We start from the raw sequence: 13,549 nt of genomic DNA on the forward strand, positions 1-13,549 counted from the left end.
AACGCTTTGGGATGCACTGGAAAGAGGAAATGTTATGGCAACGGATCGTTTTCGAAAGGATTTGAAACATAAATCATTTTCATCGAATTAACGACTCGCTGACAGTGTGTTCAACAAAATATATTACACCCATTCACACGATAAATAAGCTCACAACTTCCGGTTTATAGTTTCTACATACATATTTAAGGACCGTTCATAATTAATGGGGTGAATGTTGGTGATGATTTTTATGGAGAAGCATGTACAATGTGAATGACCTCCCTAAAATTCATGTACAAAGTAAGTGACACCCCCTTTGCATATGTCATATTTAAAAACAATAATTTTAGCATAATCTTTTTATGTAAAAATTTGCTTACCCCCCTAGTACATGTGTACAAAATTGATGACCTCTACCTTTCCAGAACAAAATAGGTGATCCCCCTTAAATTCATCATGACTTCACATCCCAAAAATATATTTAGGCCATTATTCAATCCCCAAAATGTACAGTATATTGGCATATTGCTTGCACAATATATTTCTAAGTATCATTTGGGACCCCACCCCTATCTGTACCATTTTTAAAGGCTGTCTCTTCTCAACACAAATAACCAATATCTAAATGATAGATCACACAAGAATATCATTTGAAATTGTGTTTCAGGTGTTGTCAAATAATGTAACTAAGCATGAGTGAATTACTGAAATATTATAAACACATTGAACCATTACTGGAGGTCTGAACTATCTGATGTCAGAAGCAAGGGGGTATCGGGTACATTGTCTTTTAAGGTGGGAGCCTTTTAAATCTGAATACAAATATTTCACATTTGTTATTCCAGCATGTGTGAAGGGTTTGCAACTTACATCAAGGCTCATCACAATTATAATGGACTCACTGTGTCAGTGAACACAGTGTGTATTTGAAATACTGAAACAAGGAATAATTTAGCTTTGGAATGGTAGTCTAAATGGTACAATTGAGATTCTACAATACATTGTACTTATTATTCTCATGTGTCAATTATCATCAGACAAAAATCAACAAAGTCTGGGTTGTAATTTCAGTTTTTTATTGTTCAACGTATTATATTCTGCATGTATGGACATTCATAAATATAGACATACATACAGTAAAAAATGATGGTCTCCTTTGAAGAACCTTGATTAACACTTACATCAGATGCATGTTGATGTTTTCCACACTGACAATCATACTGTCAGTATTGCTGTACAGATAATTTAGGTGACATGCATATGCACCAAAAATGGAAGTACAACAGTGAAGTCTGAATATTTTGAGTCCTGTGTAAATGAAAATTGCTGCAGCACTAAGCATAATAGTTAGTACTGGAAGCACTGCATGTTTGTCTCTGTGTTGATATACAGTTACTTTCATATTTGGCCTGTGCCCAGTCTAGAGAGAAAATGTTTGGCTCAATAGTGTTGCCATCAAAATCATCATGGGTGATTATTTCCTCCCCAGCGACCTCACTGATGTTACATTCAACATCACAAGTATCCACCAGCATTAAGTGGGTCAGCTGATACAGTCCAGGGAAAGAATTGGTCATACAACATCTGTTTCTCTCTGTTGCCTCAGAGGTGTTCATCCTGGAAAACATCAGTGGAGTATTACTATCCAAACTGATACAGGGTAATATTATCTCATGACTGCCAGTTATGAGAAAATGTATCATTATCAGATTTAAGTTACTATTGTAGAGAAAGACATGTCACATAATGAACATATTCATTCCCATAGGTCAAAGGTGGAAAACAATATTCTTAACAAATGTTTCAACTATGGAGAAGCATAATTTAAATATGCTGACATTTCTTCCTTCTCTGAGTGGCATTTAGAAGTTGGTGTGATGAACAACAAGGAGAGTTCCATGGATATACAACTTCTTTAATATAATATGAGCGACATTGTGGTGTAGCTACTAACACCGTTATCAAGCAAGTAGCTCTCCTCGTTAATTTCTTTTCTGATACAAAGAAGTGTGTTCAACAAGTACACCAGACATTATTCAGACAAATTCATACCAAAAGTAAACAAACACTAACCTGTAGTATGTGTATTCTGTGACAACAGGCACCTGTAGGGAGATGTAATATGATGCATTAAAGGGAAAAAGTCAATTGTGTATTAGCATTCTTGGTAAACTTTAATTCAACAATGAAGGGAGCAAAGGTGTTATTGTCAAACATAAACAACTTTGCAAACATGTATATAATGATGCTAACTTGCTTTTTAAAAGCAAGAAGCAAATGAAAGTTAACCCATCTTAAAACATTGAAAGTAATAAATTGGGGTCTGTTCAAATTTACTTGCCTACTCTACCTACCTGTCATCAGGAGATATAAGCACATGTGAAAATATCATATACATTAGAATTTTAAGTAAATTACTCAATGTAACTCAGTGTCAAACTGACAACTGTATTTAAGATGCATGACCAGGTGTTGTATGAGAGAAGACAAGCAGGTAAAATCAACAGGCCATATCAAGTGATGAATGCTTTGCTAAGATATAATTGAAATATAACTTCTTTGAGTGGCAAAAAGTTCTAATTGAAATATAGTTGAAAATAAATTCAATAGATTAACCTGAAATTAGAATGCAATAGCTGTGTTCAAGTACGGTGGACAATTTTGAAACAATCTTAACAATGAATAAAGCCTAACTACTACAGAAACTGTTTTATCATGTTTATGGCTAATCTTCACGAGGGTGCCGATTTCAGACGATAACATCAGTGGCATTCTACAGATGGTGGCGCCTTGGGCTGCACCCTTTGTAAAGCGAAAAGATTGTGTACTGTAGGTTTTGATGATTACTACAGTGAGAGGCCCCTAATGTTTCGCGTAAAAAGTTTTGTACAGCAAGTGTACAGCAACACATTCTCTTTCCCTGAATCGATTCAAAACCCCTGCTCGTAATTTCGGATGGCATGCACATCAACTAAATTTGGCAAGGAGAATAACAATAACAACATTTTCTTCAAACTGTAAAAGATGCAAAATACGTGGTACTTACCATAATTAGTTACAGTATTGTAACGAAATCGCTCTGTAAGAAGTGGAAATGGCACACAACACTGAGAGCGAGAGCTGACGGCTACCTCGTCATGCTTTTGTTTCATTCGTCGCTACTTCGAATGATAGTCAACCACCACTTCAGCAAGTTTTGACCTCTCGGACACGTCGAACCTCTATTGCAGCATCCCGAGGCACGGCAGCACGTTTCAGGCATTGTAATATTGCTGCGCATTTGAAATCGACCGTGCAACAAACTTTGAACGCCATCATTATTCCGGAAGTATACTTAGGACCATAGTGATTGGCGCCATCTATTGGCGAAGCTGTAAAGGGAGATAAGTGAGGAATGTTCCCCATTGTTCCCATTGGTGCAATAAAGCAATCTGATAAACTTGGTGTCCAAATCTGATAACTATGCAAATTACGTCAATCCACGAACTAGTTGCAACAAAACTCCATACACGCCATGCGAATTATATCTGGCGCAGCAGAGGTCATGATATCATCCGGGAACTCACAAGAGAAAAACAATAACAAAAGCAACAACCAGTGCATGGAAATTGCTCTGGATCAGTGCCCCTTTAAACAACAACCAACCCAACTCATTAAAGGAGAATACGAATGAAAACAAAACTTTTGATATATTGTAAAGGATATTCTAAAAGTCACATTCCGTGATTAAAATTGAACAAAATGTTTGTAAAATAGCAATAAAAACACAAAAACGTACTCGTATTTCCGCCTATTACGGAAACACCCGACAGTTAATGAGCAGAGGGGGTATCACGTGACATGACGTCATAAGTGCCTGTTGCTGATGGCTTCCTCTTTGATTTTACCTCCCAACTAAACAGCGTCCGTGGATTCTGAAGCAGTAAAAGATGTTCCTGATGTCATTTCTGAAATGGATGTTAGACTGTATCAATACGATCCGATTTTACATCTTGCAAGACAATCTTCCAATGAAGATGAAGAAGAAGAATCAAGCGAAACAGAGGCACCGCTTGAGGTCAATCAATCAATCAATCAACACTTTATTTCGGTACAAAGGCCATCGGGCCCATATACATACAGTTTCATACATTATAATACAATTTGCATATATGTATATACACGCCCATCTGCATACATGTATAAAGGTAATCTGAACATACAATACAGGTTAATATGGATAAAGTAGATAAAGATATGGTATTTAATATTATCATTCTTGTAATAGCTTATATCTTCGTTCATAAGAATGCATTATATATAGGCTGAACATTTTCAAACTATGTACGTTATTTGTCATAAGTAGTTTCTTAAAGTTATGCATATTCGTTTTGAAATCACTTGGTAAATATTTACGACGTAAGGTCAAAATAAATTTAAAAATAGACCATATCGTTTAACAAGATTACTATTTGTCAGCAAAATGTCATACAGTTCCAGCCAGCAAACTCACCCCTATAAATATATGACCAGTTACTAAGAATTATTTTTAAAAAAATGTGATTTCAGTTCATTTTGTGTCAAATGGGTGACTGTAGGGTGTCTAGGATTTAAAAATAAAATAATTATGCTTCAGACGAGGGAAAATAAAAATTATCTGCTTCAAAAATTACACTGGAATTATTTTGTTGAAAAAAAGTAGGATCCTAGTTCTCATTAATAACGTATCAAGTCTCGATACAAGATCCCAGCCTGGTCGAGCAGAGATAATATTCGCCACGCAGATAAGTTATTCCCCGAAAACTGGTGAATTATAAAATACTAGTCAGGACAACGTATGTTTTCCCATTGTTTGGTTATGGAAATAGTTATGGTACTCGGTCATAGCCTTAGAATGACATCCTGTCAGCCAATGAGAATACAGAACAACTTTTACCGCACACACTACTGACAAATAGCGAGTCTTATACCGACGTGTGTAATTGGACAGAATGGAAAACAATGAAAGCAACAAGTACTTCATGATTTGCCGTTGTATTCGGCAATGTTTCGAGTTGACTGCATCATTTAGGGCTCCAAACCGAAAAGAACGTTATAGCGAAACATTTTCAAGCTCATGTGAAATCTCTTACTGATTTTGATAATATATATCGCATGTGTACCAGTCGAACTGCCCCAGCTACAAAATGTCCCAGCAAATTTGGTCATTCATTCTAATTTGTTCAAATTTATTTATAATGATTGAATATATGCCGTAAATGCATAGTGTTTGTCAACTTATTATGATATTATGTTCTTTATATAAAAGTTATTAGGAAGTAATATTTCTGATAAATGTTTCATCAGTAAACTCATAACTGTGTATATACTTATATATGAAGAACATAATATCAATGTTGACAAAACTATGCATTTATGGCCTATATTTATTCATTTTAAATAAATTGAGGCAATTGACCCCACTAGGGTCATTTTGTAGTGGGGGCAATTCGACTGGCAATCGGACTTGATTTAATTTATGTTAAAATACCACTGACAGTAAGTTGTTACAGGGTATGATGGGTATAATTAATGAATCTTTTTCCTTCTTCAGCCTAGCTTGGGGATTTCCATACCCCATGCGTGCATGTCTCTTTCATATGCGTCCGACTCGGAATGATCGGCGCATTTCTCCTGCCAACATCTGTCATTCCACTTGGAAAACGGAAGAAATGGTGGTTCTTTCCCATGGTCGATGATGCCATGCATCCCCAGGCAACGCAATACACCATCGTACCATTTAAAAATACGACAGAAACAACATGATTTGTACTACTGTAGCGCTTGGTCTTTGGCAATATGGCGGACTCCAGGCACATTTGACGTCACAAGCGGAAAGGTCACATGGGTTCCAGCGAAATATGCATAATGGCCGAAGCTGAGATTTACAGAAACTGTTTTCGCGATTAAAACATAATTATACATAATTTGTAATTGGAAATTTTGGAATATGTTTCTGATGACTTTATCTTTCACCCATCAAATTATTACAATTCACTTGTATTCTCCTTTAACTCATTAACCCCCTGGATGCCACAGGGACATATATGTCCTTCCCCTTCAACCCTCAATTTGAAGTCGAATAAAAATCAAAATATCCCACGCACACAAATACACTTCACAGTTTCGAATTCTGCGGGAAATTTCCTGTTTCTTGATACCATCCACTATTATTTTAGACAAAGCTCAAGTGCTGAAAATGACCTTTCAAAATAGGCTTCATCGAAAATGGCGACATTTTTGACACAGCATGAAATCGCGATTCACAGCGTTATTTGCTGTATGTTTTGAAATGTGAAAATCGAATAATTCCTGGGAGTACTGAATTTCAAAACTAACCTATTCATGATCACTGATATCAGTTTTACATGAAACCGCTAATTATAATTCTGAAACGTTGCCTATGAATCTAGAATCGGTTGGGATGTTTTGAAATGCACTTACGAACGCCGTGAGAAGCTTTCCGCCATATTGGATAGTGTTTACAAAATCACGTTTAGCGAAGGCCGGTATTGAGGCGCCTATTACATCACGCATTATATTTCATATTCAGCTTCGAAAAATGCATCACTGAATTCCCCATACATTTTAGAATCAAATTGCAACTGGTCTGTGTCACCAATACCAACTGTCTAGATAAAATGAGACGAAACATATTGGGTGTGAAAACGAACGCTGTGCTCGAAAGACTACGCTGGTTCGAAACGTAAACAAAGACAAATTCCGATTTTACACTGCGTAGCATTTTCTGAAATTTTCCAACATTCATCCGTCTATTCATAGCTTGCAATAGCTCAATACCTTTTGAATATGCATGGAAAGAGTATCGTAGTAAGAAATAGGAAATTATAAATAGATACAATGCAATGATTTGATAATTCATAAGAAATTGTCAAAGTTTCCGTGCAAGCGTGGACGCCATGACTGGCGCCAAAATCACGCAGAGAACGACAACTGTAATATATCAGCATTTCTGGCTTCTTCTCTTACTTACAGTGAAAACGATAGAAACATATAACAATACACAGTTAGTCAGAATCATTCTGATTACTTACATCTCATATTTATGTACAAAGCGATCCCTGAATCAATGGAAGAGTCCTCAGCAAAATCCTATCTATCCTTGTCAGCAAAGCCGCCATTTTGTAAGAAATAGGTCATCGGTTATGATGTCATACGTCAACATTGTTGTACATATTAGGCAATTTCTTTGAGGTGAAGGTCGGTTGAACAAGAGTAAACACAATCGCCCAATCCTTCCGATTACACTGTCAGTATTATAATGTATATTTTGCGGATAGTTCAGATACTTTTTCATGAAACTGACCTCAGTATCTACATTTAGCCTCGTCAAATATCATATCATACTTGCATATAGGGTTTACGGTGTTTTATTCTTTGAAAGGTTTTGATTGTTTGAATAATATGTACATAAGAAATTGACACATTTAGTGCAGTACACCATATTCTAAACCTTTACACAAGTGTTAGAAGATCAAACGTAGCCATAACTGCAATATTACTTTAGTTCCTATGATGTACAATATTCAATGCATTTGAACTAATATTGCAGTTTCACATGAACAGGTTAATGAATGGCGATTTGATTAAACCTTATAAGTAAAACTGATAATATTTAATGAAAATGATTTATGTATGTTATGAAATGTATATGCACACACATTTAAAGGAAATGTCTTGTTCATTGCACATTTTTGTGTCGCTTTTATAGAGAAAACAATGATGTAAATTGATTGGCCAGGTGCTTGCGTTTGTCGGAAACGTTTTATGATTCACTATCATTGTTTTCGATAATATAATCAATTCATATTCGATTTAAAAATATTGTGATGACAGGATATCAAACTCTAACTATATTTATACGAAAATTGTTTAAAAATGTATAAAGCATGTCATGTCTTAATTTGGACAAATCTTACATCCATATTCTAATATATAGTAATGCATTACTAGTTCCATATATAAAAGCTATCTTTTTGCATCTTCCATTGCATGCATTATGAAGAGAAATAGCTGCATAATCATAAATAAAGTAAGTTCCTATCCTAAACAAAATATTCAGGTGTTGTGAATTGTTATTTTTCATTTACGTTAAATTGATGCCAAACAGGTGCGTGTTGCTCATGATAAGATACACAGTCAAACTGTCTAATTGTTGATATATTCAGGACACTATTTAAAATTGAAAAACAGTCATTTTATGTTTTGTCTAAAGAGTGTTAATTCTGAAAAAGAAGCCGAGACCTTTCACACAATTAATGGAAATTAGGTGAGATATATACTAATCAGAATACCAATGTCGTCACTTTCCGGACGATAGCAAAGTGCATAAAACAAGCAATGGCGTCAACTTAAATGTTGTATTATTTTCAGCAATTTCATTACATTTGAAGATATGGCTGGTATTCTGGTAATAACGATGCACAATAAGTCAAAATACATCTACACACACAGGAGAATATGGGAATCTAAGAACTAACTTATATATGGGATAGGGCCATCCAAATCGCTATTACGTGCTTTCACATGTAGAATGCGTTGTCATCTTTTCTTATAAATTGTGAAACTACCAAAGCGTATCCGCTCACATTGGGGAACTTTGAATTGGAATAGTTTGGTTCACCGTGAACAATAAATAACGAAAATATAGCGTCAGTATCCACAACAAATTCTCTCCATGTGAACTGAGTTACATTGACCTAGTGTTAAGCATAACTGAGTTATGCCCCTTACCCTTATACGTGTATGGCCTCTCTGTCGTTGTCTGACGTCATAGAAGAAAATCCATTTTGACATTTGTTGCGAGTCATTTTTAATGTTGAAGTATAATGTTATGCATAAGCACATAAATCCAATTCATATACACTTATGTCGTTCAGATATCAGGCCGTATTTTCTTCGCTCACTCTTTCCTTAAAGATGCCCAAATAAAAAAATCGTAGCACAGTGCTTTTATCGGTGAGCGATAAAAAGCGGAGAAATTTACTGTTTTTTAACGCATAACAAAAATTTTGACAACATTTAGCAAGGTCTATTTCTTAAACCGCAGAGGTAGTTGCACTTATATTTATACCAACGGATAGCAAATTTAATATTCTACATTTCTGTGTAATTTTATAGCCGTACGTAGATCCAGCACCAAGCAAGCGCAATTCTCGCACAACGTTCACTTTTCAAAGGGTATGAAAATGTGCGCCTGAAAAAACACTCGGCAGCCAGGGGGTTAAGCCCGAGAGCCACTTCACTGCTCAACACCTGGACTGCTGGACGGTACAGCGATTGGAGTAAACCAGGTCAAGTCCTTCACCAAGTCTGCCCAGAGTCGGTCATTTGTAGAGAAGCTTTCTGAGAAACCATTGCATCGTGTGTACATGCAGTGTGTGGAACAGAATAGCAATTCAACCGACTCCTTCACCTGGAAATGTGAAACTGAGGGCTTTCTTTTTTTCTGCTCAAGACCAGTCACTTCTCACTCACAACCACCAAAATGTGATTCTTAAAGAAAATATTGATATGAAATATCGACTTTGTAATGAATTCACAGAGACTGTCCAACACCTTGTCAGTTGATGCCCTTCCTTGGCACAAACAGCATATCTTAAAAGACCTGCCATGCCTGTGGCTTTGACTCCGAGGTCCATCCATGGTACAACCCTGAATATGTCCAGGGCATCATGGAAAATGATGGAAACTTCTGTGGAATAGGCCCATATACAGCCTAAGAAGAATTCCAGCCAACAAACCTGATCTTGTCCTTTTAGATAAAGCCAATGAATTTATTTATATAATTGAATTTTCTGTCCCTGTTGTCAACAACGTGATTGGCAAGACTCAGGAAATGTCTCGCTTTCATCTCAAGTACACTGTTGTCAGACTCCCTATCGTTCTCAGTGCCCTTGGTTTGGTACCTCCTGATCTCTTGGCGCAGATCAGGAGAGTGCCAGGGTTCTCCACCGGGAGCACAGCCCTTCTGACACTCTGGGTAATACAGAAGGCTGCAGTGTTGGGGAGTCTACATATTCTCCGGAAAGTTCTTGGTGGGTTCGACTAGGCAGCATTTCCTGGGAGAAGTCCCATTCGCTGTCTGGGCTGCGTGTAGAGGGGGCAAGGGCCCTGAGCGGATGATGAGCCTTACCAGCCTGACTGTGCCAGGATCACCCGAACTTTTTCTGCTGCATTTTCATCTTAATCTGTAAAACAATAATAATGATAATGTGGGTATTTATATAGCGCTACATCCAAGTACAAATACCCGCTCATGGCGCTACAATACTATAGGAGAACAATAATTCAAACTGTATCCCGCAGACAAATAGAGACAACTGAACATGGAAAGTCTAATAATAGGAAGATGGAAAAAGTGGGGTTTTAGGGAAGATTTAAATGTGTCCAGAGTTCAGCATTCTTGATGTGAGTGGGCAGATTGTTCCAGAGACTGGCGGCTGGGGGTTGGAATGATCTTTTCCCATAGGATGAGAGTCGAACTTTAGGCATGACAAGTAGCTGGTGATTCTGGGATCGTAATAGTCGGGTTAGGATGTACTGACACAGAAGTCTGGAGAGGTATTCAGGTGTTTGTCCATGTAGAGCTTTGAAAGCGATACATAGAATTTTGAAGTCAATCCGGAATTTTACAGGCAACCAATGTAGAGACATCAGTGAAGGTTTGATATGATCTTTCTTGGACTTGAGGCTGACGATGCGAGCTGCTGAGTTCTGTAGTTTTTGAAGTTTCTGAAGATGAGTTGAACTGATGCCAAAGTGTAGTCTGTTGCAATAGTCGAATCGAGAGAGTATAAGGGATCGAACCAAAAAATGAGCACATTCTGTTGTGATGAGGTTTCTAATGGAGCTGACGGTTCAGAGATAATAGTGACAGTTCTTGTAAAGATGGTTGACTTGTGATTCCAAAGACAAACTAGCATCAAGATATACACCAAGATCTTTAGTGACAGGGGATGGTTGAATGTGAGATGAGGAAATCTTCACATTGCAGATGGATGTTTAATGCAGCTGTTTGTGATTTCCCAAGGACGAGCAACTCTGTTATATCATCATTCAGTTGGAGTTTCCTTGTGTTCATCCAGGTCTTTATCTCAGAAACGCTAGTATCTATGATCTGTAGATCACTGACTGGAGATTGCAGATTAAGAATCCTGGTAACCTGATTGTCATCAGCATAGGCATAGTGCCCACAGTCATGAGAGTCAATAACCGCAGGGAGAGAGTTTACATTCAGCAAGAAGAGAATAGGACCAAGAACCTAGCCCTGGGGCATGCACATGTTAACTCTACTTTGTCAGCTGTATGATTCTGAAGTTTTACAACTTGTGTTCGCTGATCCAAATATGAGGAGAACCAGCTGAGTGCTAGTCCTTTGACACCAATTTGATGTTCCAATGTGTGTAACAGGCACTTGTGGTCAACAGTGTCAAACGCTGCACTTAGGTCGAGTAGGACTAATGCTGCCATATTACCACTGTCCAGGATCATTCTGAGATCATTCACTAAACGAAGGAAAATGGTCTCAGTAGAGTGGAATGGCCTATATGCAGACTGGAATGGGTCAAGGATATTGTTGGATGAAATGTGATCCATTAATCTCTTAGACACTGCTTGCTCTATCACTTTTGACAAGAAACTAAGATTTGAGACTGCTCTATAGCTCTTTAAGAGTGAACTATCCATGGTTTTGTTTTTGATTAGAGGTTTAATGATAGTATTATGATATGGGTCTTGGGTCCCAGTGAGGGTTCCGGTGAAACCCATTTTCTAACTGGCGTGCTTGGTCAGGTTGTGTGGAATTAACTCAGCAAAGAGTCTGAAGTCACAATAAGCTAATCACAATTTTATTTACAAGAATGGAATAACATGGGGTGGCCACAGAGAGTCAATACAACCCTCTGGGCTGAGGGCTAGAGCTAACCTGTGATGGGAGAGTCTAAACCCTACTGACTAACAATTGGAATTGGTGACAATTTATCTAAAATTGAAACAATAAAGAGATTACCATTTGTTGAATAATACAAATAGGGGGTGTCCTACAATAACTACTGTAATGACCAGACAGAGGGGAGTACTTTATCCTGCTAATCCTACTGGCACTAATCTTGTGGACACATTTACTGGATGCTTGGATGCTTACCCTGGGCTAGATCTTAACGAGCCTAATTTGATGTGTCAATTATAGGTGATGACATGTTTATTTTATAATATAAATAAATCAAAGCAATTAGGGACCGTTCATAATTTATGGCTGGGGGGGGGGGGAGATGATGATTTTTATGGAGAAGCATGTACAATGTGAATTACCCCCCCTAAAATATATGTACAGAGAAAGTGACCCTCCTGCATGTCATGTACAAAGTCAATGACCCCCCTCCCCCTTTCCATATTTTTAAAGCATAATTTTTAAATATTTGTATGTACAAAATTGCTGCCCCCCCCCTTAGAAACATGTACAAAATGGATGACCCCTACTCCCCCAGAACAAAATGGGTGACCCCCCTTAAAACCATCATCACCCTAGCCTCAAACTACACCAATACGATTGCAGTAGAAATTCTACGAAATTTGAAGAAAATTCATTAACATTCAGATATATAGACAAAAACAAGAGACAACAATCAAAAATGTAATGCTGATAATTTGTGAAATCTGCTGTTGGAGATATGTGAAATTAAAGCTCCACTCTTGATTAGTGTCATATTATCTTTCTCATAATGATTTTTAGTATTTAGTTGACTAATCATTTTATGGTCAAACTACTAATTTTGATCCTTGAAACTACTATTTGCAACACTTTGGGGTTGGCATCTCTGCGTATGAATTAATACTCCATGATAATAGCATTCTTCAGAGATTCTGGAAATGTGCCTGTTGTTAAGCTTTTGTTGATTATGTATGTAATCACAGGAATCAACATGCATATGTGATCCATTACCAAAGGTGTTGTCATTGGATCAGATTCACATGTGGTCTTAGCTGAAGACTTGAACCTCACTTTTGGAATATGGTTCAAATGCCTGGAGAGAAGGGCCATCAAATACCATCGTATCAGACAAAGGATCCTGAGATACAATGGTGTTTTCTTATGCTCAGAACCTTATCCTTGAAAAAGTAATTGAAGGTTTCAGCAAGTTTGCCAAGATCATCACACTGAGGAATCCCTTCTCACCAAGAAGAGAGTCAGCAAACTTTGATTACTGTCATGGCTTATCTTGGAGATCTGCTGACGTTTTGCTTTAAAAATAAACTTTGAGACTTTTATTCCGATAGGACTTGTAATTCTGGCGATCTACCTCCAGTCCCGACTCTCTCTCCATCTCCTTTCAGCGCAGCATTGCTCATGCTTGGCAACACAACTGACTTCACAGTACCAGGCACACCCTGGCTTGTGAGTAAAACTTCTAACTTTTAAGGGAGCATGTTTTTTCCAATAAGGAACTGAGTACATCATGAAAGTGACAAGTCATTTCAGACACATCAGCTGTACCATCACCTTGAGATAAAAGGTGTGACAAGTCAC

General features: G+C 37.4%; 1 protein-coding gene across 1 annotated transcript in view; it reads left to right on the top strand.

Moving 5' to 3' along the window:
- Positions 1 to 13,549, top strand: part of LOC124282195 (ankyrin repeat domain-containing protein 26-like) — an 895,780-nt gene that overhangs the window by 550,464 nt on the left and 331,767 nt on the right. The window lies entirely within an intron of this gene.

This window comes from Haliotis rubra, unplaced genomic scaffold (genome assembly GCF_003918875.1).
Source record: "Haliotis rubra isolate DU_JTF1 unplaced genomic scaffold, ASM391887v1 Scf295, whole genome shotgun sequence".
Classification (NCBI taxonomy): Eukaryota; Metazoa; Mollusca; class Gastropoda; order Lepetellida; family Haliotidae; genus Haliotis; species Haliotis rubra.